At 40.9% G+C, this 26413-nt stretch overlaps 1 pseudogene; it reads left to right on the plus strand.

Moving 5' to 3' along the window:
• Positions 1-24957: 24957 nt before the first annotated feature.
• LOC114269424 (germin-like protein subfamily T member 2 pseudogene) lies at positions 24958-25929 on the plus strand (annotated as a pseudogene).
• Positions 25930-26413: the final 484 nt, after the last annotated feature.

Raw genomic sequence — 26413 nt, forward strand, 5'->3', positions numbered from 1 at the left:
TACTCGAGTCCAGAGTGCTTGGGGCGTAACTGCCTCGTCTGAAACAATAGTGAAACACTACCTTGTAAAAAGAAAAAAAAAGAAACAAAAATCAGAAATCGCACCACACCTCGGCTTAGGCAGAAACAACACACCGTTGTAATCATAAGCTGGAGAACTGTACTCAAACACTGATTTCTGTCCCAAAACTGATACCTTCAAACTGATACCCAGACTTGCAACTGATACGTACATCCGTGCAGGGTTTCACTCTAAAAACACGTATCAAGCAAGTGAGAGCCAAAACACCCTTATGATGGGGTAGAGTTACCCTGTCTTAATTTCATCAGGAACTAGGGATTCACTATGCAAGCAAGCAGTTTCAAACAATTCTTGCATTCGGGTGAGCAACCTGTTCTAGTTTGGAACAATCTCTATGGCTTTCGATATGCAAGTAGGCCGATTAGTTAACAAGGATACCTCAGCAAGACTACCTAATATACCTCTCACACCTAACACCAAGAAGTGAAAGGAGGATCAAATAGTACAGCAGTAGTCCAGATCCAAGGGTTGTATTCCCATCGTGGCATAGCCCGCAGCCAGTCAGTCTTTTGGCAAGCTTTTCCAAGCAAGCCTCCGGCAAACCACTCAGGAATAGCATATGGCAAACACTGTGTCTTAAGTGCACCGATGCAAATGCAAATGCAAAGAAACACAAAAGTGTAGATAAAACAACATATTATGAGTTCGAGTTAAGTTCTCTAAATCCCCAGCAAAGTCGCCAGAAACTGTGGCTCGCCTTTTTCTTACCCCCCTTTCGGAAGATTTGAAAACAAAGGCCTCATAGTTCAGACTCCCACGGTTCTGAATCTAGTCTCACAAGTGCAATGTGAAACCGATAAACACCAAAGAGTCGAAATTCGGCAACTGTTTTGGAAAATCGATTTTAAATCAAATAATGCTAGAATTAGATTGCTCTGCCAGATACAGAGTCGCCACCTAAATATTTTATTTTGGAGAAATTTAGGAACCCTGACTCGTGCCAAAGGCCACGTGTCCATCATCACCCAAGTTGCCTCGGCTCGGGAACTTGGGTACGATAGGGGGAAGGTCTTGAAATGAGCACCCCCGCTCACCCGATCAAAGATCGGTCTCTATTAATCATGATATGCATTTTTTTAAACATTATGTGTTCTTGTTCCGGTTATTAAACTAGCTTTATTATGTGACGCACACATGCAAGTATAGACTAATCGCAAGACTTGGAACAATTCAACTCATGTTTGTTTTCAAATATGGTTTGAATTTGCCACCCTCAAGTGCTCTTAAAGATGCGGATTTGCCACCAAACATAGTAGGCGTAAAACATGATTTGCCACAATAAAGTGGGCTTAAAGCATACATTCGTTGAATTGTTGCAATTCAAACAACCAGCATTCATTCAGTTTAGCATTTAAGCACATAGCCTCATGGCAAGCATGCGAAGCATGGCAATATGGCAATCACACTTATGTCAGTATGCTAAAGCATAAAACTCACTGAGTACACCAAGCCAAAACAAAAAAATTAGTTAGAAAGATGCATGAACCTAACTATGTTAAATGACTAATGCAACACATGCAATATGCAATTAATAGGCTCAACTATTATATGGCATATGAATCGATTTGAACAACATGCGATTAAACACGTATTCAAAGAAGCATTTGAATGTGCAATGCAGTTTGAATGATGCGCCGAGCCTCGGTGCATGCAAGACAAATGGTGGGATGCAAGCATGCGATATGCTAATCAAAATATGATCCCTAGTCTAACCATCAAAAGCGATTAAATAAAAGGGAGAAAGACGTAGGGTTGGAAGGCATGCACACGCACATGCACACACACTTATTACAACACTATGCCCTCGTGGAGGAGGGTCCAAATGAATGAGCTAACTAACTAGCTACATTAATTAAGCTAACTATTACAACAATTGAAACTAATTAACTATTCTAGTTAACTAATTATTACAAACTGAATTAATTAGCTAAACACTTTAACTAACTAATTACAAAGCAAGTAAATTAGCTACCACTAATTAACTAAATAAAGCAGTTAAATGGCCTCGAGGCCTAAGGGATGCATGCATGCCCGGCTTCTCCACCCGAAAATGCTACTACCTTGCCATTGCAGCCTCTGTTTGCACATTGTTGACCACTGAAAATTGTGCCAACTCCTAGAATACCTCTACTCTCCCCCAGGAACACACTGAGCAACTTTCTCCATTGATAGCCGGTCGGCTACTGCTGGTGGCCATCGACCACCCTTTTTCTAAGCTTCTTATTTTGCTGCGACAGAGAGCAAACAAAGGCAAAGCAGTGTATTCTCAAGGTTTGTGTGCACTGTTACTCTTCTTATCATTACACAAGCTCAAAGGAGTGTAACTTTTGGCCCTCAAACCATCAATCAAGCATTTTCCATGCATGATGGCTAAGGAGCCAAGCTTATACAAGCTTAATGAGTGCGAAACAAGACTCAACAAAACCACTATCCTATCATGCATGATCAAAGGTAATGGTGACCAAGGAAAGTGGCACATTTCATCACTTTGAGTATGAAACGTCCCATTTTCCTCGTGTTCGAATTAACATCCAATCAGAACGCATGCCATGCAACACAAAAGATACTTTATCTTGCCCCTTTTACTTGTTCATTTCATTTACTCATTTTAGCTTATCAATCCATTCTTTAATTGATTAGTCCAAAAGTGAGTGTCCTCTAATGGAAAGAGGGATTAAACCATAAGTGCCGTGGGTATGAAAGAGACCTTATGCCGTTGGTAATGAACTCCCGAATGAATTAAACCATTAAGCATGAATGCCTCAATTTCACACTTAAGCAGGCGAGCAGTTTAAAGCCACTTTCAAAGCACATAAAAGAGTGAAGAATAGAGGGAGATTGCAGAGATTTCAGTGCTGAAATGGAGTGCAAAATAACACTAAAACATACTATTAACTCAAAAAAAAGATGATCAAAGCATTGAAACAACAAACTAATGAAGGAAATTGCCCTATAACCATACAATACAAGCCTCAAAAGACCTAACCAGTCCAAAACAGAGCTAAAACAATTCAAAATAGTAACAAAAACATGCTGAGATTAAGTTACAAAATGTTAGAAAAACATCCTCAAATGTTAAGCTATCTAGGCATGCAAACATGGCACAAGAAGAGGAGGCTAACCCTTCCATTTTGGACTTCAAAAGAAATTTTTTGCCACTGAAATAACTCTGAATTTCAGTGGTTTAAAGGCCTAAAAAGTTTGATTTAAATGTGAGGAAAGAAGGCACACAAAGCTATACAAGCTAAGGATCAAAATAGGGACAACCCCCTAACTCACAAAGACTCAAACTACCATTTTTATGCCTCAAAAACAGAGTTTTTTATACTTCAAAAATAGCCTTAAAACAATTGAAAAAGATGACAAAGCAAGTATGCACAATAAGCTTAAATGAGGTAAGTTCAATACCTTTGGAGCAAAAAGCAATTCAGCCACAAACTCAAGCTCAAATCCCCTTCCAAGGCTCAAACAAAGCTCCAAGGGACCTCAGCTCAAAGGTAAGAGTGTTTGGTTGAGGGTTAATGTGCAAAAGTGTAGAGAAACTAAGTAAGTGTGTGCAAAATAACAAGAGAGAGAGAGAGAGCAATTTTTGATCCAAAAATTCTAACCCCTCTAAATGGGGGAGAACACCCCTTATATATAGAAAATTAAGGTTTAAGCTTGAATTCATCCTACCATGTGTAGACGCGCCCCCGGGCCTCACTACAGTTCGGACTCAATTTGTGTCACGGTCCTGTATCTAATCTCGCAGAGTGCAATGCAAGACCGATGACTCATCAAAGAGTCCAAATCCGGCAAATCGTTTTTGAAAACAGATTTTTTGAAAGAAGTGCCAAACATGGACTGCTTTGCCAGATACAGAGTCGCCACCTAAATAGTTTATTTTGGAAAATTTAGGAAACCCTGACTCGTTGCCTAAGGCCACGTGTCCGTCATCACCAAAGGTGCCTCGGCTCGGGAACTTGGGTACGATTGGGGAAGGTCACTTCGTGAGCACCCCCACTCGCCCGATCACAGATCGGCCTCTACTAACCATGATATCTAGTTTTGAAAACATTATGCGTTCTTATTCCGGTTATTAGCCTAGATTTACTATGTGATGCGTACAGCATACAAGTATAGACTGGATCGCCTGAACTAGAACAAAACATTTCATTTTGGTTTTTGAAAGCGGTTTACTACTCGCAAGTAGGCTTGAAATGCAGATTTTGCCACCCTCGGGTGGGCTTAGAAAAGATGGTTTTGCCACTATCTAGTGGGCTTAAAACTCACAGTCAATGCATTATTCCAATTCAAATAACCCAACCTTCACCCACAGGTATTCGGGCAGTTATATCATATAAGCAAATAGCCTCATGGTAAAGCATGCTATCATGACAGTCACTTACACGCGTGCAAGAATGCTAAAGCATAACCACTTACCAGGTACTCCAAGCCAAAGCAGAAGCTAATTAGAAATCCATACATGGTCCTAACTATACAAAAATGCCTAATGCAACACATGCAAAATGCAACTAAGATAAGCTCGGCTATTCTAAGATGGCATATGAAATGCCACAGCTAACACGTATTCAACTTGGAATTGAAATACAAATGCAGTTAGTATGATGCGCCGAGCCTGGTGCATGCAAGGCAGATGAATGAATGCAAACATGCTATCATACTGTATGCTAATTGAAACATGCCCTAATCTAACCATCATAAGCTGGTAAATAAAAGGGAGAAAGACGTGGGGTTGGAAGACATACATCACACTCACGCACACTTATTACAACATTGCCCTCGCTCAGAGGGTCCGAAAGAATAATACAGTCCAAATGAATAATACAGTCCGAATAAATAGTACAGTCTAAATAAATACAAAACCCTAATTAATTAATAAATTAATCTAGAAAAGCAGGTAAATTGGCACGCAAACCCATGGACTGCCTCAACTCTGTTCCAAATGATGAATGATGCATGCTCGAGTTGCCTGGCGCAGAAATCTATTGTGATGCCTCGATTCGTCTCTGTTTGCAATTAATGTCAGAATGTTGTGCAAGGCTTTAGAAAGCTGCTAATTTCTAATTTGCTATAACAGAAAGCAAGAAAGGGGCATGGCAAAGTATTTTCACATATGTATGCATGACTACTCTTCAGGGAGCGTAGTTCTCTATCCTTATGCCACCAATCACGCATATCGATGCATGATGGCCGAGGAGTCGAATTGCACGACTCAATATGAAATGAATGCCCATGAAAACACAACAAGACCTAAACTCCATCATGGGTAATCCGTAGTGTCGGCGACGGGGAATTGAGACACGTTCCGTCACTTGGAGTACGAAACGTCCCTCGTTTCCTGTGCTTGGGCTAACTCCTATCCCAAACACAATGCAAATGAAATGGCATACACAATACGACTAACATTCAACCTAGCATACGCAATGCTATGAAATGGCATACACAATGCTCGATGTAACATGGCATACACAATGCTCAAACATGCAACCTAGCATACGCAATGCTATGAAACGAAACGGCATACACAATGTATGATGGACTTACACTAACATGACTGGACCTCAGCCACACTCACATCATTAGCCATGAGATGGAAAAGAGACAACCAAAATGCGTGCACACGTGCACGCATACCGTGGACCGAACCTAAGGCATCAAATGCTACTCTACCAAAACATGGCAAGGATGAAGCATGGCATTCAAACATGTAATTTTCAGCACTAAAACATAATGCTAAATGGTCCCGAAACATGGAAATATGGCACCCGATGCATGGAATAAGCCCCGAAACTCAAAACTAGTCCAATGCATTGAACCACAAGTGTACAATGCAAGCATTATTTGATCATGAAGACTAAAGATAGAGCCAAGACAGTTTCAAAACATGCACATTTCCAGTTTAAAGCATGGCCAAAAGATGCTAACATGATGGACTAAAATAGCATGCAACATTGGCTAGTAAGTATGGGTTGTATTACAACTATATGATGCGCATGAAAGGGAACCTCAACCCTTAAAGCTCAAGAAGACAGCAGCAAAAGGGGTCCAAATTCTGGGCTAAAACCTGATTTTGGAGCTCAAAATGATCCTCAAAGAACCTCAACCCAATGGTAGTTGAGTTTGATCAAGGGTGCCTAGGCAAAGGAGAGGTATATCTCTTGCTATGCACACAAAGGCAAGAGAAGGAGAGAGGGACAGAGATTTGGTTTTGGAATTTCTAGAGGGAGAGGGATTTTTTTAGAGTGAGAAGCTCCCAAAGCTTTCTTATCCAAGATCCCCTTGAAAATGAGAGATATAACTCATATATATAAAAAATGAGAGTTGGCTCGAAAATATCTGATTATAGGACAGCTGGAGGTTATGGAAGACAGCTGAGGGAAAATATCTATCAATTCTGAGCTTTGTGGGCATAAGTGGTCGGCTGGCCACCTTTCCTGGTCGGCCTGCTACTTTTCCTGGTCTGTCGACCACTTTTTCAGGAGAGGGTGGTCGGCCTGCTACTTTAGGAAAATTCTGCTTTCCAGGTTCAACTTCAAATGGACATAAATCCTCCTTCTGAACTCCTTTTCAGGTCATTCTTGTGTCCAAATTGAAGCCCCGGAAGTTATCTTTCCAATGGAACCAACCTTGAATCAAAATTTCTCCTGTACAAAAAGTTATGCCTGTTTTCGTGAAGCCGCACAGATTCTGTTCAACCGGATTCATGCCGAACTTTCTTTTAAACTAGTTTTCTTATCTCCTTTCCTCTTTTCTTCAACTACAAACCCCTAAACAAAGTGTTTTGATATATTTTTCAAAGATTATATCTCTCTTTCATTCATTTCTACTTTGTCCTTGCTCGGTTTATCGAAAAGCGCAACATTTGACAAAATGCGAGCCTCGGAACATCGTAAAAACTTTATTTCAAAAACATTTTAAAGGAGAGGGTTTTAAGGTCTAAAATATTTTGATCAAGATTATTTTGGTCCAAAAAGGGGTATGAGTTGAGATTTGACTCTCCTCTTGCCGAAGAAATCGACCCTTTGCACTGTACAACTTCCAAAACCATCAGTCGCGTCCAAGTCTTTAAGGCAGTCAAAAATGGGGTGTCTACAGTTGCCCCTCTTTGATAGAACTCAGAAGTCAAGAAGTGACGGGAGTGAGTGTCAAAGCTTAAAGACGACCCATTTTTGACAAGGCGAAGACTTGGACAAACAAACAAAATATAGATAAATAAATGGTTGTGCCGCAGGCTGCCTACGTATCCCTTTGCAAGGAATCAAACCAGCGTAGTTCAGGGGCAGGATCCAAAATGATATGCATAAAGATTTTGATAATTGGACTTATACACTACGCGAAGCCGGTTTGAAAATTGGACTTATACGCTACGCGAAACCGGTTTGAAAATTGGACTTATACGCTACGCGAAGCCGGTTTGAAAATTCAGGATTTATGTGATGCACTGTAATGACTAAAATGCAATGTGATAGCTAGGAAAAGGGAGGTACCTTACAGGGGCAATTGGCAATGACTTACCTCGGCAATGTCCTACCTCATGCTGATGTGGGAATCTTCCTCTTCTTCTCAGTTGAACTACAGGTACTACTTTTCTCCCTGACTATGGTCGCAGCTTTCCCTATTCTCCTACAGGGTGACAGACTAGGTTGATTCGGTATCCAGAATTGAGGCGCATACATATTCTATCTCAATCTATGGGGCTGCCATACAGATTTCAAGCCGAGGATATACCCCTGGGTATTTAAACTAGACTTTAGTCTCGGAAATCCCGAACCTTTGCGTTCTAGGCAAGAGCCATTCGAACTCTAGTTTCCACCGTCTCAGTTGGTCTCCTAGGGACTCACCGCTAACACAGGCAGGTGGCTATACCAGACCATTGGAAGTCGTTCAGGCACGACAAACACCAAAGGAATTGCACCTTCAGAGGATTTAAGGTCTCCTAGACCAAGGAGTGCACAAGATAGTGCGAATGATGCAAAAATACAATGTGCACAAGACAGTGCGATGCAGAGTGAATGCACAAAACAGTGCTAAGAAGATGCACAAAATAGTGCGATGCTAAAGGTGTACAAAACAGTACGAGCATGGTGAATGCACAAAACAGTGCGATACAGATAAGGTGCGTAAGATAGCGCGATGCAATGCACTAACAAGTGCAGGTAAGGTGCGCAAGATAGCGCGATGCAATGCACTAATAAGTGCAGGTATGGTGCGCAAGGTAGCGCGATGCGATATGCAAAGCATAAGACAGTGTGATTGAGGTGCGTAAAATAGCGCGAATGTAAACTGCACAAAACAGTGCGATGCGTAAAATAGCGCGAGTGATAAACTGCACAAAATAGTGCGATGCACAAGAAAGCATGAGTGATAAACTGCACAAAATAGTGCGATGCGCAAGAAAGCGTGAGTGATTTGAAATGCACAAGACAGTGCGATACGCTAAACAGCGCGAGTGATTTGAAATGCACAAGAAAGTGCGATACGCTAAACAGCGCGAGTGATTTGAAATGCACAAGACAGTACGATACGCTAAACAGCGTGATTGATTTTGAAATGCATAAGACAATGCGATACGCTAAACAGCGCGATTGATTTTGAAATGCACAAGACAGTGCGATACGCTAAACAGCGCGATTGATTTGAAATGCACAAGAAAATGCGATACGCTAAATAGCGCGATTGATTTGAAATGCACAAGACAGTGCGATATGCTAAACAGCGCGATGGATTTGAAATGCACAAGAAAGTGTGATACGTTAAACAGCGCGATTGATTTGAAATGCACAAGACAGTGCGATACGCTAAACAGCGCGATTGATATGCAATGCACAAAATAGTGCGAGTGAGATACAACCACAAGATGCACAAGACAGTGCTAGTGAGATACAAAGTGTAAGTGCACAAGACAGTGCGAGTGAGATAAAATACACAAGAAAGTGCGATAAAAATGCATCTTCTATGCAAGTATGGAAGCACATTCTATGCAATATTGAAAGCATATTCTATGTATGAGACAAGCAAAGCATATTCTATGCGGAATTGAAAACAAGCATATTCTATGCATGAATCATAACGATGCGCGGCGCGCATGCAACAACAGTGTATATGAAAGTTCACATTCTATGCAATAGAGGAGCATCAAATATGTACTCTGGTGCCTCTGATTTACCTCTTAGAGGACTTTGCAACACACTCAGCTCAAAAAGGGCACACCCTGTTCATATTGGTGAGAGATAACATCTGCATGTGAAACCCTCGAGTGCTGCTTGGACTGCCATTCTGACTTGAAGCAAGCTTAAACTTAGGGTCGAGATACACTCATACTCCAGAGAAACGACGAGGCCTGAGAAAGTGCACCTAGAATGCAGGCTCGGATTTTGCTAAAGTTGAAACATGCTAAGATGCTCCAAATTTTTCCTCTTTTCTTTTGCTTTTCAGTCCGAAACCTAACTAGCTTCTGATAGGCCCTGGTTTTATTGTTTTCACATGACCTGGGTGAACCCTGCAGTTTTATGAAAGAACAAATCCTGTTTTGCACAAATTTGGAGAACGGCACGGCACCCCTGAGCACAAAACGATTCATTTTGAAATTGAGAAATGAGTTCTTAACCGGGTATTGAACAGCCAAAGCGACTCAACAACGGAAAACAAAAGGTAAACAACCTATACACATCCGTTGACACTCAAACGACTTAAAGCAAGAATCGAGACAAACAAAACAAAAGACACGATGCACAGACGTGTTACAAAAATGAGAGACCTCTCAGTTCGCGATGAGCCAGTTTCTCCGGTTATTGTTTCCCACCCTTTCTCATTTGTGAGTCTCACATCACTCGGCCCTCAGGCTTTGTTTTTCTGGAAAAAAAACCCTTTTTCCTCACTTTTCTCTCAGCACACATCTCTCTATTCTTCAATCTCTCATTTTAAATCCCTCCCCTGGGTGGTTAATGGGTAAGCAGAAAGTTGTGGGCTCTTGCCCCTGGTATTCTACCAGATTTTTACTCTTGTTCACAACAGTGAGTTTCTCCGACAGAGGGGTTGTGCTACAACTGGGTGTGTAGCAAATCTGCAGCTGACATCGGTTGATGATGCTTTGCTGGGGAGTTTGGACGTGATCAGATCTATCTAGATGAGGAAGTGGAATATCTTGATCCATTCCAGTTCGTGCTTCGCACTTAGCTTGATACCTCACTGCTTGGAGGGTGATAGAGCTTTCAGCCCTTTTGCAGTTAGCTTCAGTGGTGCCCTTTTCCGACAGGTAGAATGCCCTTTCTGACAGATAGAGTACCCTTTCTAGCAAGTGTGTTGACAATGGGGAAAAGACAGAACACCTGACTCAACTGTGCCCTTAGTTCATCATTTTGATCATTTTTTGTTTTTGGCTTTCTGTTAAAACAATTTTGACCAAAATGAGAGTTAGATTCACATGCTTGTTCAATTTTCTGACTTAAAATCATGCAAGTCAGGCTATGAGCACTGAAAATTTTCCTTTTTTGGGTCCAAGAAATGGTCCAGTTTAGAAGAATGGAATAATTTTCAAGAGAATTAGTCAACCTCATTAAAAATTCTCAAAAACTATTTTTGCAAATGATCACTGCTCAACGAGCACAGAACCTACTCTTGAGATGCATAACCTTAGATATGAAGGAAAATTACCCCTCGCTCGAGGAAAGTTACATGGCAACGGAAAGTTGCTCCTTGTTTGAATAACGCCACAGCGTGTTGTATGGCAACGGAAAGTTCCCCCTTGTCTGAATGGCACTGCAGCGCATTGCAATCAATCCTCAGGGTGATGATCACAACCGAATTCTCGGATACAGAGAAGACAAAGATGACCAGAACCATCACATGGACACAGTCGTATTTGAAGTGTTTTACGGCTGGACTTCAGAGTGAAGTTGCCTACGTATCTCAAAGATGGAAATCAAGCCTTACGTAGTTCGGGGTTAAGGTACACTCGTGTATTTAACGTCTCCTTTTGCGCTCTAACTTTTGCCAAGGCCGTCCTTCCAGGTTTTCAACCTTGCGAGCTCTGTTTTTTTTTTTTTTCTTTTCATTTCTTTTTTTTTTTTTTTTTTTTTTGTTCTTTTCTTTTTTTTTTGTTCTTTTTCTTCTTTTTTTCTTGCTCTAACTTTTGCCTGGGTCGCCCTTCCGGGTTTTCGGCCCAGCGAGCCTCTCAAGGGTAAAAGTGTAGCTTTGTCCATGTCAAATGGTTTTGAGATCCTGAAATCATTTGAATGCAGGAGAATGGCTGCCATTCGCTGACGATGCAGGAGTCCATCCAATGGGGGCTGAATTTGCCCCTAGTGTTGTGGATAGGAACTTGGTTGTCCTTCACCAATACTTTCTTCTTTTCTCCCTTATGGGATTTGGCATTCTCGCTGATCTTCATCTTTGACTCTTCGAGCACATTTGAAATTCTTTTGGCCCTAGTTCAAGGGGTGCTCCTAATCTAGCTTCGCAAGCTTCTTGATCTGACTTTGTCGCCGCTACTTCACGGGCTGCTTTTGATCCGGCCACACAGGCCTTACATTGTAGTTGACCGTTGAACATTCTGAATCCAAGTTCAAGTTTTGAAATCAAGAGGGGTGGAGTCTCGAGGCTGAGAGCGATCCTAGGCTGCACAATCTCAAGAGAGATTCCACACAGGTCTTCGCAGCACCGCGCAAAATATTTTTTTGAAATCTTTTAAGAAAGCGATCAGTCGCTCGCGCTGAAGACAGTGTAGAACCAATCTGAATCAAGCCAGGATCCTTCCCAGTACTCACACTAACAAGCATGATTTCATTTATTAAGGGCTTAGCATGCCTTTCTTTCTCTTAATTGATCAAATTTTTGCAAAACCCGAGGAATTCCTTCCTCTTCGTTTTCACGGCAGTGTTCAAAAACAGTTTTGAAAAACTTAGGTCAATGCAATAATTTCAAGGCACAAGAGAGCAGGTGGAATGCACTGCCGTTTCATTCAAATCCCGGCACAACTAGCACACGGCAGAAGCAAACACAAGAGTACGAAAATCACTGCTATTTCAATCAGAATCTGTTGGCACAATTGGCTCCAAGGCAGAAACAAACTCAAAAGAAAACGAAAAGACAAACACAAAACAAGCAAGTGATGTCCGAGGTAACACCCCCGAAATCACCCGACTCCAACAAAACAGGACTGACTCGATACAACAAGACAGACCCAAAACAAAAAGACTGACTCTATACAAAACAACAAGACTGACTCAATACCCAAGTTAGAAAGCACAAAAACTGGTGTTTGCATATTGCTCAGAACAGTGCGTGCTATTCCCACGTTTGGAGTTAATCGAGCGCCGCCCGCAGGTGGTTCATCCCCTAATCACATACTCACATTATCCCCCAAGTTCACCGATCCAGTGCCGATAGACTTTGCAGAGCTTGGCGGGAGGACAACCCCGTTGTCAAACAGATCCTGTACTTCGTGGCGAAGACGAAAGCAGTTGTCGGTAGTATGGCCAGTTTGCTGATGGTACGCGCAGTACTGGGTAACATCATGTGTAGCTAGAAGAGGGTTCGAGAGAGGCCGAGGCTCAAGGGGTTTGAGATGGCCTTGTCCAACAAGGATTTGGAGAGCTTTGGACAAAGGCATATAGAGGGCATGGAAAACCCTCCGACCTCGGGGTTGGTACCTCAAGGTTTGTAGATTTTTGCTGGGCGCACCAGAAAAGAGATTGGCATGTGCTGGCTTGGCTTGCTGATCTCTTCTGGGTGGAGGATTAGAGCTGAAAGGAACATTCTTGGTACAACGGCCCTTCTCCCAGCTTGCCCCTTGATTCAAACTGCCCCTAACTTGAGTGGCGAAAATGTCGTCCACAGTTTTCGCAACATATGCGAGCACTTGCTCTTTGTTCAGTCCCTCGCCTTTCAAAGCCTCAACAGCCAATAGGAGATGTTCATGGGGATCCATGTCCGCCCCTATGTTGTTCTTTCCACTCGCCTCCACTTTGCCAAGGGATTGGCATTTCTCAAATGCAACCCGTTCCAAGACTAGGGAGCCTTTTGACATGAACTCCCTGGTATGTGATGTGGTTGATGACGGAGCCAAGACTCCAAAGGCAAGATCTGCCACAGTTCTCTGAAGATCTTCGACCATCCTCATCAGCTCAGAAGTAGTGGGTTCATGGGTTTGGGATGATTGGGGTTCAGATGCACCCATCATGCATAAGTCCATGCTTTCCAGGATAAACACCTCAGGCTTGGGTAGATGGGTCGGGGTGATGTATACGCTGGGGTCGAAGATGGACGGCAGTATATGGATGAGGTTGAGATGTAGAGGTGACGGGTCAGTACTAACCTAAGGTCCTTTTGGTGGAGCTAGGGTCTCTTCGTCAATAAGATCCTGAATCTTATGACGGAGGCAGATGCAACGGTTCGTATCATGACCGTGCTGTTGATGATAGACACAGTATTTAGCTGGGTCATATCTTGGTGGAAGAGGGTTTGGAAGGGGTTGGGGTTCTAGAAGTTCTAGGTGCCCTTCTTCTCGCAGCTTTTCCAAAGCTTGAGAGAGACTCATGTAAAGAGGATGGAATTTTCGGGCTTGGAGCCGAGTTGAAGTGGCTGGTTTTTGGCCATTGAGGGAAGTGGTGATGGTGTCTACTTCTGAGCATTTCGCAGCTGTGCTACCATCAGTAGTAGCATTGGAACTGCGAGCAACATTCCTCTTCAAAGACTCATTATCTTCTGCAAAGATCCCTTGTCTGATGGCATCCTCGATTTGAACCCCCATTTCATGAAGGGCTGGAAAGGTAAACAGAGGTAGAACAACCATCTTTTGCAGCAACTTGCCATGCAAATTCCGAACAATCATCCTGATCTGATCTTTGTCGGAAAGCTTTGTAGTCATCATTGAGGCCTTTGCTCTCCATCTCGTCACGAACTCTAAGAAACCCTCATTTGGCTCTTAGCGGGTGACTTTAAGATCACGAGTTGTGACCTCAATCTGTGTGTTGTAGGAGTATTGAGCAATAAAGGCCTCAGCCAGCTCTTCCCAGTTCTGTTTCACAGAGTTCTCCAATTTTGCATACCAGATTGCGGCTATCCCAAACAGGGTTCGGCCGAATAGTGACAATTTCTGGGTTGTGGTCAAACCCATTGGCCTCAAGATATCAGAAAACAGTTGGAGGTGCACCATTGGGTCTTCAGAGCCATCGAACCGATCGATATGCGGCATTTTAAACCGCTCCGGCAAGGTCACCACTAAGTCGGTATAACCATCCTCTATATCAGGAATAGAGTGGGCCCCTTGAGACTTTTTGAACAATTTCTCAAGCTTGCTCACTTTCAATGCTGTGGGGTCCATCTCGAACTCAAATGGGGAGTCTGGTAGGTTGGTGAGTGTTTTAGATAGCTGGGGTAGAACCGGGGGGGGGGGGGGGAGCTGGCCCGCCTGGAATATCTGTATCATCCTGAACATGGGTTGCCTCCCTGAGTATGGGAACTCTTGGTGGGGGAGGAGCCTGGTGTGAAGTAGATACACCAGTTTGCTGCTCTAACATAGCAATTGTCTCTGCCTGTTGGGCTATGACCACGGCCTGTTGCTTGGCGAATTCCGTTTGACGGGCAGCGTCTTGCTGCATGGCTTTCATATTATCCTAGAGCTGGCGCACCATCTCTTCTAAGCCTGACATACTGTCCTGATCTGATTGAACCACCAGTATATCTATCTCTACAGTAGACTCGAAATCTCAACCTGGCTATTCAAAGACCACTGAGTTGGTAGCTGCTGTACTGGTGGTCTGTGCCTGACTGACCTTTTCACCCTGCCTCTGGTAACGGAACACTGATTGCCCTTGAACTGAATTTCTGACCCAACAAAGTCTGTTAACACAAGTTCGGTGTACCCGGGGGATATTGGAGCCTTCGGAAGCTATGGTTCCAAGACTACCTAGTAAAAGAGAAAACAGACAGCATCTCAGCCTGATTTCACCTGAACAGATATGAGCATAGTTGAATGAGTGTGCTCTCTACTGAATTCTGTCCAAAATTCTGCCTGTAAACTGATACCCTCAGGTAAAACTGACTCTCCACATACTGATGCCCGCAGGCCTGATACCCAGACTTGCAAACTGACACATACAACCTGTAGAGACACACTCTGACAGCACGTATCAAGCAAGTAAGAGCCAAAACACCACTATGGAGGGGTAGGGTTTCCCTGTCCTATCTTGTTAGGAGCTAGGGTTTCACTACGCACGCAGCGGTTTCAAATAACCTAAAATCGGGTAAGCAACCTGTCCTAGTTTGGAATGGTCACTATGGATTTCGATATGCACTAGGCCGAATGGTCAAAGAGGGTGCCCTGGTAAAATTGGGGTTTGTGTTCCCGTCGTGGCAGAGCCCACAACCGGTCAGCCTTATGGCACGCTTCGCAAAGCGAGCCTCTGGTAAACCGTTCAGGAATAGCATACGGCAAACACGGTGTCCTAGGCACACCAATGCAAATGCAATGCAAAGAAACACATAAGTGTAGTCAAAACAAGATATCATGAGTTCGAGTCAAGTTCTCTAAATCCCCAGCAGAGTCGCTAGAAACTGTAGACGCGCCCTCGGGCCTCACTACAGTTCGGACTCAATTTGTGTCACGGTCCTGTATCTAATCTCATAGAGTGCAATGCAAGACCGATGACTCATCAAAGAGTCCAAATCCGGCAAATCGTTTTTGAAAACAGATTTTTTGAAAGAAGTGCCAAAGATGGACTGCTTTGCCAAATACAGAGTCGCCACCTAAATATTTTATTTTGGAAAATTTAGAAAACCCTAACTCGTTGCCTAAGGCCACGTCTCCGTCATCACCAAAGTTGCCTCGGCTCGGGAACTTGGGTACGATTGGGGAAGGTCACTTCATGAGCACCCCCGCTCGACCGATCAAAGATCGGTCTCTATTAACCATGATATCTAGTTTTGAAAACATTATGCGTTCTTATTCCGGTTATTAGCCTAGATTTACTATGTGATGCGCACATCATACAAGTATAGACTGGATCGCCTGAATTGGAGCAAAACATTTCATTTTGGTTTTTGAAAGCGGTTTGCTACTCGCAAGTAGGCTTGAAATGCAGATTTTGCCACCCTCGGGTGGGCTTAGAAAAGATGGTTTTGCCACTCTCTAGTGGGCTTAAAACTCACAGTCAATGCATTATTCCAATTTAAATAACCCAACCTTCACCCACAGGCATTCGGGCAGTTATATCATATAAGCAAATAGCCTCATGGTAAAGCATGCTATCATGACAGTTACTTACACGCGTACAAGAATGCTAAAGCATAACCACTTACCAGGTACTCCAAGCCAAAACAGAAACTAATTAGAAATCCATGCATGGTCCAAACTATACAGAAATGCCTAATGCAACACATGCAAAATGCAACAAAGATAGGCTCGACTATTCTAAGATGGCATACGAAATGCTACAGCTGACACGTATTCAACTTGGAATTGAAATACAAATGCAGTTAGTATGATGCGCCGAGCCCGGTACATGCAAGGCAGATGAATGAATGCAAACATGCTATCATACTGTATGCTAATTGAAACATGCCCTAATCTAACCATCATGAGATGGTAAATAAAAGGAAGAAAGACGTGGGGTTGGAAGACATACATCACACTCACGCACACTTATTACAACATTGCCCTTGCTCGGAGGGTCCGAAAGAATAATACAGTCCGAATGAATAATACAGTCCGAATAAATAGTACAATCTGAATAAATACAAAACCCTAATTAATTAACAAATTAATCTAGGAAAGCAGGCAAATTGGCACGCAAATCCATGGACCGCCTCAGCTCTGTTCCAAATGATGAATGATGCATGCTCGAGTTGCTTGGCGCGAAAATTCATTGCGATGCCCCGATTCACCTCTGTTTGCAATTAATGCTGGAATGTTGTGCAAGGCTTCAGAAAGCTGCTGATTTCTGATTTGCTGCAACAGAGAGCAAGAAAGGGGCATGGCAAAGTATTTTCACATATGTATGCATGACTACTCTTCAGGGAGCGCAGTTCTCGATCTTCATGCCACCAATCACGCATATCGATGCATGATGGCCGAGGAGTCGAATTGCACGACTCAATATGAAATGAATGCACATGAAAACACAACAAGACCTAAACTCCATCATGGGTAATCCGGAGTGTCGGTGACGGGGAATTGAGACACGTTCCGTCACTCGGAGTACGAAACGTCCCTCGTTTTCCGTGCTTGGGCTAACTCCTATCCCAAACACAATGCAAATGAAATGGCATATACAATACGACTAACATTCAACCTAGCATACGCAATGCTATGAAATGGCATACACAATGCTCGATGTAACATGGCATACACAATGCTCTAACATGCAACCTAGCATACGCAATGCTATGAAACGAAACGACATACACAATGCATGATGGACTTACACCAACATGATTGGACCTCAGCCACACTCACATCAGTAGCCATGAGATGGAAAAGAGACAACCGAAATGCGTGCACACGTGCACGCATACCGAGGACCGAACCTAAGGCATCAAATGCTACTCTACCAAAACATGGCAAGGATGAAGCATGACATTCAAACTTGTAATTTTCAGCACTGAAACATAATGCTAAATGGTCCCGAAACATGGAAATATGGCACCCGATGCATGAAATAAGCCCCGAAACTCAAAACTAGTCCAATGCATTGAACCACAAGTATACAAAGCAAGCATTATTTGATCATGAAGTCTAAAGACAGAGCCAAGGCAGTCCCAAAACATGCACATTTCCAGTTTAAAGTATGGCCAAAAGATGCTAACATGATGGACTAAAATAGCATGCAACATTGGCTAGTAAGTATGGGTTGTATTACAACTATATGATGCGCATGAGATCTCATCAAACCAGCCAAAAACAGTGAATAAAAATGCCAAAATATGCCTAAATAATCATTGAAATGTAGCCAACGCATGCAAAAATGAGGGGCTTCTTTGGAGGGCCATGCAAGAGGTTGTTAAGCGCATATAAGATAGACATGGAGCATAGCAAAACCACCTCTAGAAATGGACTATGACAGCCCTAAAACTCAGCAAATTGGCCCTGAAATGGGTCTAGGAAATATGCAAAGAAAGGTCCCTTTGAAAGGCCTTGGATGGGATTGCTCTACACATGCATTGTAGACATAAAACATAGTCAAAAGGGCCTTGGATAGAGCCAAGGCAGACCCCAAAATTCACAAAATGAGGCCTGAAACATGACTTCGAAGCATGAAAAATAGGGTCCATTTGGAAGGCCCAAAAGGCCACCAAACAAGACAAGGAGAGAGGGGGTCACCCCCCTCTAATTTTGGCCCTCAAAAATACATCTAAGCCACTGAAAATCTACTGGATTTCAGTGGCTAAGAGGCCAAACCATGGCCAATGCAAGTGCTCTAATGCATGGCCCTAATCATGAAGGAATGAAGCATGCATAGGGGAGGATGACCCCAAAAAGAAAAATGCCCTGAATAAAACTTGAAGAGGGGCTCAAAATCAAAACTTTTTCAGTTTATGAAAACTCTCAAAAATGTTCACAAGTAGGGCTAAAATATGATGCAAAAATAGCCCTAAAAGAGAGATAGAGGGTAAGGGAAAGTAGATGACCTCAAATAGCAAAGTGTCCTTAAACAAATTTGAAGAGGGGCTCAAAATAGGACCTTTTTCAATTTATGACAAAGTCCATAAATGCTTGAAAATAAGGCTAATCAATGGAGCAAAACAATGACCAAAATAGGGAACTAGTGTCTTACCCTTAAAGCTCAAGAAGACAGCAGCAAAAGGGGTCCAAATTCTGAGCTAAAACCAGATTTTGGAGCTCAAAATGATCCTCAAAGAACCTCAACCCAATGGTAGTTGAGTTTGATCAGGGGTGCCTAGGCAAAGGAGAGGTATATCTCTTGCTATGCACACAAAGGCAAAAGAAGGAGAGAGAGACAGAGATTTGGCTCTGGAATTTCTAGAGAGAGAGGGATTTTTTTTAGAGTGAGAAGCTCCCAAAGCTTGCTTATCCAAGATCCCTTTGAAAATGAGAGATATAACTCATACATATCAAAAATGAGAGTTGGCTCGAAAACATCTGATTATAAGACAGCTGGAGGTTGTGGAAGACAGCTGGAGGGAAAATATCTATCAATTCTGAGCTTTCTGGGCATAAGTGGTCGGCCGGCCACCTTTCCTGGTCGGCCTGCTACTTTTCCTGGTCGGCCGACCACTTTTTCAGGAGAGGGTGGTCGGCCTGCTACTTTAGGAAAATTCTGCTTTCCAGGTCCAACTTTAAATGGCCATAACTCCTCCTTATGAACTCCTTTTCAGGTCATTCTTATGTCCAAATTGAAGCCCCGGAAGTTAGCTTTCCAATGGCGCCAACCTTGCATCAAAATTTCGCCTGTGAAAAAAGTTATGCCTGTTTTGGTAAAGCCGCGCAGATTCAGTATTCATGCCGAACTTTCTTTTAAACTAGTTTTCTTATCTCCTTTCCTCTTTTCTTTGACTCCAAACCCCTAAACAAACTGTTTTGAAATATTTTTCAAAGATTGCATCTCTCTTTCATTTGTCCTTGCTCGGTTTACCGAAAAGCGCAACATTTGACAAAATGCGAGCATCGGATCATTGTAAAAACTTTATTTCAAAAACGTTTTGAAAGAGAGGGTTTTAAGGTATAAAATCTTTTGATCAAGATTTTTTTGGTCCAAAAAGGGGTATGAAGTTGAGATTTGACTCTCCTCTTACCGAAGAAATCGACCATTTGCACTGCACAACTTCCAAAACCATCAGTCGCGTCCAAGTCTTAAAGGCGCTCAAAAATGGAGTGTCTACACCATGCACGTGTATGAAGATGCAGTTCAGTGAGCAACAGCTGGCATAGCTGGCAAACATATATCTAAAAAAGGAGACTAATGGCCGTCGGCCACCACTAATGGCCGACAGACACAACTTGTGGTCAACAAGGTCTAGGGCTGGCCGACAGGTCTCCCCCTTTTTCCAAGCAAGAGGCAACAAGCCCTTAGTCCAAAAACATGCACAAAATAGTAAGGTTTAGAGGCTCAAAGACAAGGCGTTCTGCCGAGGACTTCGGACGCTCAAAACGAACACAAACAAGCACAATTATCGAGTGCACAAACGATGACATCCAAGTCTTGAAGACGGTAAAAAACGGGGTGTCTACAGATGGTGGTGGTGGTGGTGGTGGTGGTGGTGGTGTTAGTGACATAATGGTGGTGGTAGTAAGTTTATAATAGTGTATATCAATACTTATATTTAGTATTTATAAATTTAGTCAAAATTAAGTAAGTTTCATTGTGACTTAAATTTTTCTTAAATTTTAACTTATATTTTAAGAGATACTTAAAATTTTAAGTGATATATTAATTATAGTTATCAAATAGGCTTAATTAATTATCAATTAATATATTCAATTTTAAGTATTAAATCAGATTATCAAACACCCCATTAATCTACAAATGAAGGTTTTAAGGTTTAATAAGACAAAAAATGCAACCACTTCAAAATTACTCAAGTTATTTAATTTGGAATGCTACTTCCCACCAATTTTGGACCCCTAATACCAACTCCTAATGACATGGCAAGTACTTTTTGAATAATTTTTATATTTTAGTAGAATTTTCAAGTAGTGTGATTTATGACACATCACTAATGGTTAGTTTGGGAGTCTAAAATTAGGAATACAAAATATTTTCTAATAAAATATCTTAGGTATTTTGTGTTTAAAATTCTGACCCTACAATAACTTGTATATCATTCATATCATTCTCATCTATACGGTTCCTTTACCAAAACGTTTCTCGCTTTTCCTGGTTTTTCAATATATATATATAACGTTAAAAAATTCATAATTTCCTCATCGCATTCATTTTTGTGCAATAACAGGTTTTGAGAATTCAAAAATAATTTTTTAAAGTTCCTAAAATTTGAGTTTGAAAAAAAATGTAAAATAAAATAAAAATTCAAGAACAATCTAACATAAACATTACCAAATAAACCTTAGCTAACGAAATGTCAGAAGACTTTTGGCAAATAACAAGACTACCCAACAACTAAGATGTTGTCGTGATTTCCTTTTAAAAAATAAATAAATAAATAAAATAAAATAAATAAATAAGTAAATAATAAAAAATGTTGTCGTGATGCTATATCCCATGTCACAAACCAACTAACCTCTAATTTTCTTTGGTCATATGTTTATGTATTTTATTCTATGAGGGACTTTTGTGCACCAAAATGATTATCCCATAGAAAACCATGACCTTCCTACTTCTTTGAAACATTCATTCCAATACTTTTTGAATCATATGATAGAGTCTATTGATTGAATTTGTGCTTTATAAAAATAAAAAAATATAAAAATGTCAATATGTAATAGAGACGGCAAACCAGCAAATTTGGATGGGTCAAATCAAACAAGTTATGTATTAAAAAATCTAATCTAAACTAGTTCATTTTAGTAACGGGTTTAAGTAAATTTGGTTAAACCAACTCTTTTACTTTATTGAACTATTTTTTCAATGAATGGTGGAGGTGGAGGTAGCGTTAGTGGTGGTGGTGGTGAGTGTTAAGGAATCCATAACACCTAACCTGGAACAGTGAGACGTGAAATACATAAAAGAACAAATGTATAAGAATTATATAATTGTCATCTATATTTTTCTTTACATAGGATTAATAATTAGATTAGATATAGAAAACTTGACTATTGAAATGCCCTTGACAATAATTTCTAGCGGGTGGGAGCTTCTATTTACCCACTACAAAAACTCTCATCCCATACAATTTTTCAATTTTTTTAATTTCCAATTTGCCACTCAAGAAAATTACCAAAGATTACAAATATTCATCCATTCAAACCCTAGCCGGTGCCCTAGCCGGTAACACCATCTCCAACCCTCGCAGCACCTCTTCGATGTTGCCCTTCTCCCTCACCACCGCCAACCCCCGACCACCACTGCAACCCTCTTCTGCAACCACCGGTGACTTCCACCACTGCGAACATCCCTATTCTCCATTTGCCATTGCTAACAGCCTTGCCTCCACCCTCACCGTCACAGTCAAACCCTGTTGCCCAGATTTGCCATCGCAATCCATCTCTACCTCTATTGCAAGCCTTCATCCACCGTAGAGAGAGAGAGAGAGAGAGAGAGAGAGAGAGAGATGTGGCGGTGAGGAGAATGGATGCTAGGGTTTTGAGAGGAGAGGAGGGGAGTTGGGAAGGGTTTTGTGACTGAAGGGGGGGGGGACGGCGGCAAAAGGATGAATTGATGGCGAAGGGGCTACGACACAAGGAGAAGAAGGCTGGGGAGAAAGAAGCGACGAGGGGAAGGGGAGAGGGATTGGGAAGAGGGTCGCAATAGAAGAAGGGGGTAGTCGACACTGGTTAGGGTTATGATTAGGACTTCAACATCAGAGCCATTGATGGAAATGCCGACAGTGACAATGATTTGGGATTAGGGTTGATGGGGGTATTTTAGGAATTTGGTGGTGTGAATTGAAAAAAAAAATATTTTAAAAAAATGTGTGTGTGGTGTGAACTAAGTAATGGTGTGGGATAATAGTTTTGGTGGTGTGCAAATAGAGGCTCCCTAATATTTACTCTTCTGCCATTTAATAAGATTACCTATTTACCCTTCGGAGGAGATATTTGTTTAGACAGACCAGGCAACGAAAGATCGAGATGCAATGAATTATTAGTCTTGGAGTTAATTTTCTGTCGATTATTTAGTTAAAAATTGTGTTTATTTGACTATTAGTCTGACTTTTATTTTTCTAATGAAACAGTGGATTAATAAATCTAATAAATTTGGAGTCTAATCTCATGTCTCAATCCCATAAAACATAAGCGGCATATTTTGTTAAGTCATTATGTTTTCTCAAATCCCTTTCCCCTCTAAATTTTCCTTATTTTCTCTCTTTCACACACACAGAGACAAAGTCAAGACACATATGCACACAAAAAACAAATATTAGTCTCTATTTGATAAACGTGTTAAGGGTGTGATTGACAATACCATTAGGCTCCCATGGCTTCACACATTTTTGTTATTTTTAATATGATGTTTGTTTCAATGTTAGATGGGGATTACTTGTTTGATAGTTGATCGTATAATATCAAGCTCTAGCTCTAAATCTAACAGTAAGGAAGAGTGATAGGATCATTTTATTAGAGAAAGAAGAAAACTTAAGTTGACATAAGATGTGATGGTGAAAGCAAAATAATAATTTTATTAAATTTAACTGAGCATATAACACTTGATAGAGCTGAGTGGTGAAAAATGATCCACGTAGTCACCTCACTTAATTGGAACACAAGACTTAGTTTTGCTTGATTTACTTTGATAGGATTAATATTGTTAATTTCGGAGAAACTAATTTAATTCCGTGATCATGGAATTAGCCACATCACTCCATCTAATAATCATATCTTAATGTTTGTTTGTGTAGATTGTATCAGATGAAACTAATATTAGCAAGACTTTTAGATCTAGAATTATCAATCCCTTTGAATTATTTATTCTATTTCATATTTGGGTTGACAAGATTTTATTAATTTTGTAAGTTAGACAATTTGTTTAAATATCTTTTTAGTAACTTATTTTATATCTCATCTTTTTTGAGATTCAATAGTTTTTCATATGGAAATATCATGCAAGTAGATGACTATTAACCCAAACTCTAACCCAACGTTAAAATATATTTTGTTGAATTATTAATTTAATGCAAGGCCGTAGCTCCTCCAAACACCCAAGACCTAATGAAACATATTACCACACATATATATATAATCCGAACCTTTACCTCATGTATTTCGATACTTTAATCCCATGACATGATCAATTCCCAACAGTACCAAAAAAATCTATACCCATAATTAAGGGTTGAGCTATAATGGGCCTGTGAGGTATACAATGGATTCCGTTGTAATAATTTGAACTATTCATTTTAAAAAAAATTTCGTATATATCATTTATGAAAAAATTAGGTCAATTCGATAATTATAATATTTTTATTCGTAATTATTTTAATATATTATGTTGGACCATTTTAATATCTTATATTTATTTATTGATTTATCTTTTTCATTAATGGGGTTTTATTACTTTGGTAACCTCTTGGTCATAAATAGAGGTTTAATAGAATTTATGAACTTGGTTAATGGTCATTATTTTGATGTAACCATTTTCTTGTTTAATGGTCATTATTTTTGGTGTAACTGTAAGGTCCTTATAGCCTATATATATAGTCTACTCTTTTCTATCTATAGAGATAAGCTATTTTCTATACAAGAGAGATTACTAGCAAAGAAGGGTGTTTTATTAGTGGAGCTTTGGGTTCACCATCTTGTGCAGAGTTGGCCTGAACCATACGACAAGTGGTCGAGCTGTTGTATCCTGGAGGGGACAAGTCATAGTATTGTGACTGCTGCATCGGTATTTGGATTCTTCCTACCGCAGTGGGCTTGATCTCCTTAAAGAAAACGAGATATCCGTGCCTCAGCCTGATCTATTTGTATCTCATTTTCTTTGCATCATTTATCAATAATATTGTTTAGTTTCTGGTATTTTCTCCAACATATTATATATACAAAATGTATTATAAAATACGTAATTTAAATTATCAAAATAAGACCTATAATCACCTCACACACCCCTCAAGTTTTAACCCAAATGAAATGGAGAAGAGGATTCTGTCATTGTTCAAACCCATGACTTGGCAAACGAACTCCAACAAAATGAGACGTAATTATGTTGCTATCCTTTGTCACAAACCAGCTAATCTCCCACCAATCTTCTAGTATTATTCCTCACCGTATCCATTTTCTATGAGTGACTTTTCTTTGCACCAGAAAGTTTCAACCTCGTCAAAAAAACACACCACACACAAACACACACCGTGTCCCATCCAAAAAAAACTCCTTTAAAATCACCCTCAACACCACATTCAACAACAACATAACAGTATCAAAAACTAGCCATGATTACCCTCTTCTTGATTGCCTTGTTGGTTTCACCCATACCCTTATCTTTTGCCGATCCCGACCCTTTACAGGACTTCTGTATTGCAGATTTGGATGCTCAACCATCCCTCAATGGCTTCCCCTGCAAACCCGCCTCCAACGTGACCTCTGACGACTTCTTCTTCAACGGTCTGAGCAAGGAAGGAAGCACAGGAAACATATTCGGTTCAAATGTCACAGCAGCAAATGTTCTTGCATTTCCCGGGCTCAACACGCTGGGACTATCGATGAACCGGGTTGACTTTGCTCCAGGAGCAGTCAACCCACCTCATATTCACCCCCGCTCGACAGAGTTGGTTTTGGTGGTCAAAGGGAAGCTACTCGTAGGGTTTGTGACAACTGGGTTTGTTTATCATTCCAAGGTTGTGACTGCTGGGGAGATTTTCGTGATCCCGAGAGGGCTTGTGCATTTTCAGAAGAATGTTGGGAAGGGAAAGGCCTTGTCTTTTACGGCTTTCGATAGCCAGTTGCCGGGAGTGGTGATCCTACCGTTGACTCTCTTCGGTTCTACACCGCCAATTCCTAATGATGTGCTGACTAAAGGTTTCCAAGTAGATGAAGATGTTGTGAAATCCATAAAATACAAGTTTGGCAACTAGGGTATTTTTTGGATAAGTTGGTGTGTATTTTTATCAATAAGTAGGTGATTTGTGGGGATGATTCTTTTATTCTTGCCTTTGCTCTTTTGATTTGATTGTGTTGTATCACAATTGTATTTTTCTTTTTTCTTTCTTCATTTTGTTTATTTTATGTTTGTATTCAATATGGAATAATACATGCAAGGTCAGATTCTTCTCTTACAAGTCTACTCATGATTCCAAATTTTGTGAATTTGATTGACCAAACAAACAAAAAAATTGAAAAAGATTCCCACCTACACTACTAAAAAAAGTGACATTTTCCGTCTAATTTTTTTGCGACCGACTATTTGCCGTCGCAAAAAGAAAAAAATTTGCAACAACAAACTTAAGGCGGAAAAGGCCTATTTTACACGTATTTTTTTTCTTCCCTTCACTGATCCCAATTTATTTTGCCCTTTTGTTATATATATGCCCTAAGCCCCTTTCACTTTCACTTTCACTTTCACTTTCACGACATTAACAAACAGAGATGTCTCTCTAGCTCTCTCGCACTCTGTCTCTCTCACTCTTTTTGTTCGCCATGGTCATAACTCTAGTGGTATGAATATCTCTCTCTATATATATACATATACATTTGTATATTTACATGTATACATATATTGTGGATTGCAGGTAGAGTTCTTCATATGCTTGATATTGA

The sequence above is a fragment of the Camellia sinensis genome, chromosome 15 (assembly GCF_055761805.1).
Source record: "Camellia sinensis isolate YWXY chromosome 15, ASM5576180v1, whole genome shotgun sequence".
NCBI lineage: Eukaryota > Viridiplantae > Streptophyta > Magnoliopsida > Ericales > Theaceae > Camellia > Camellia sinensis.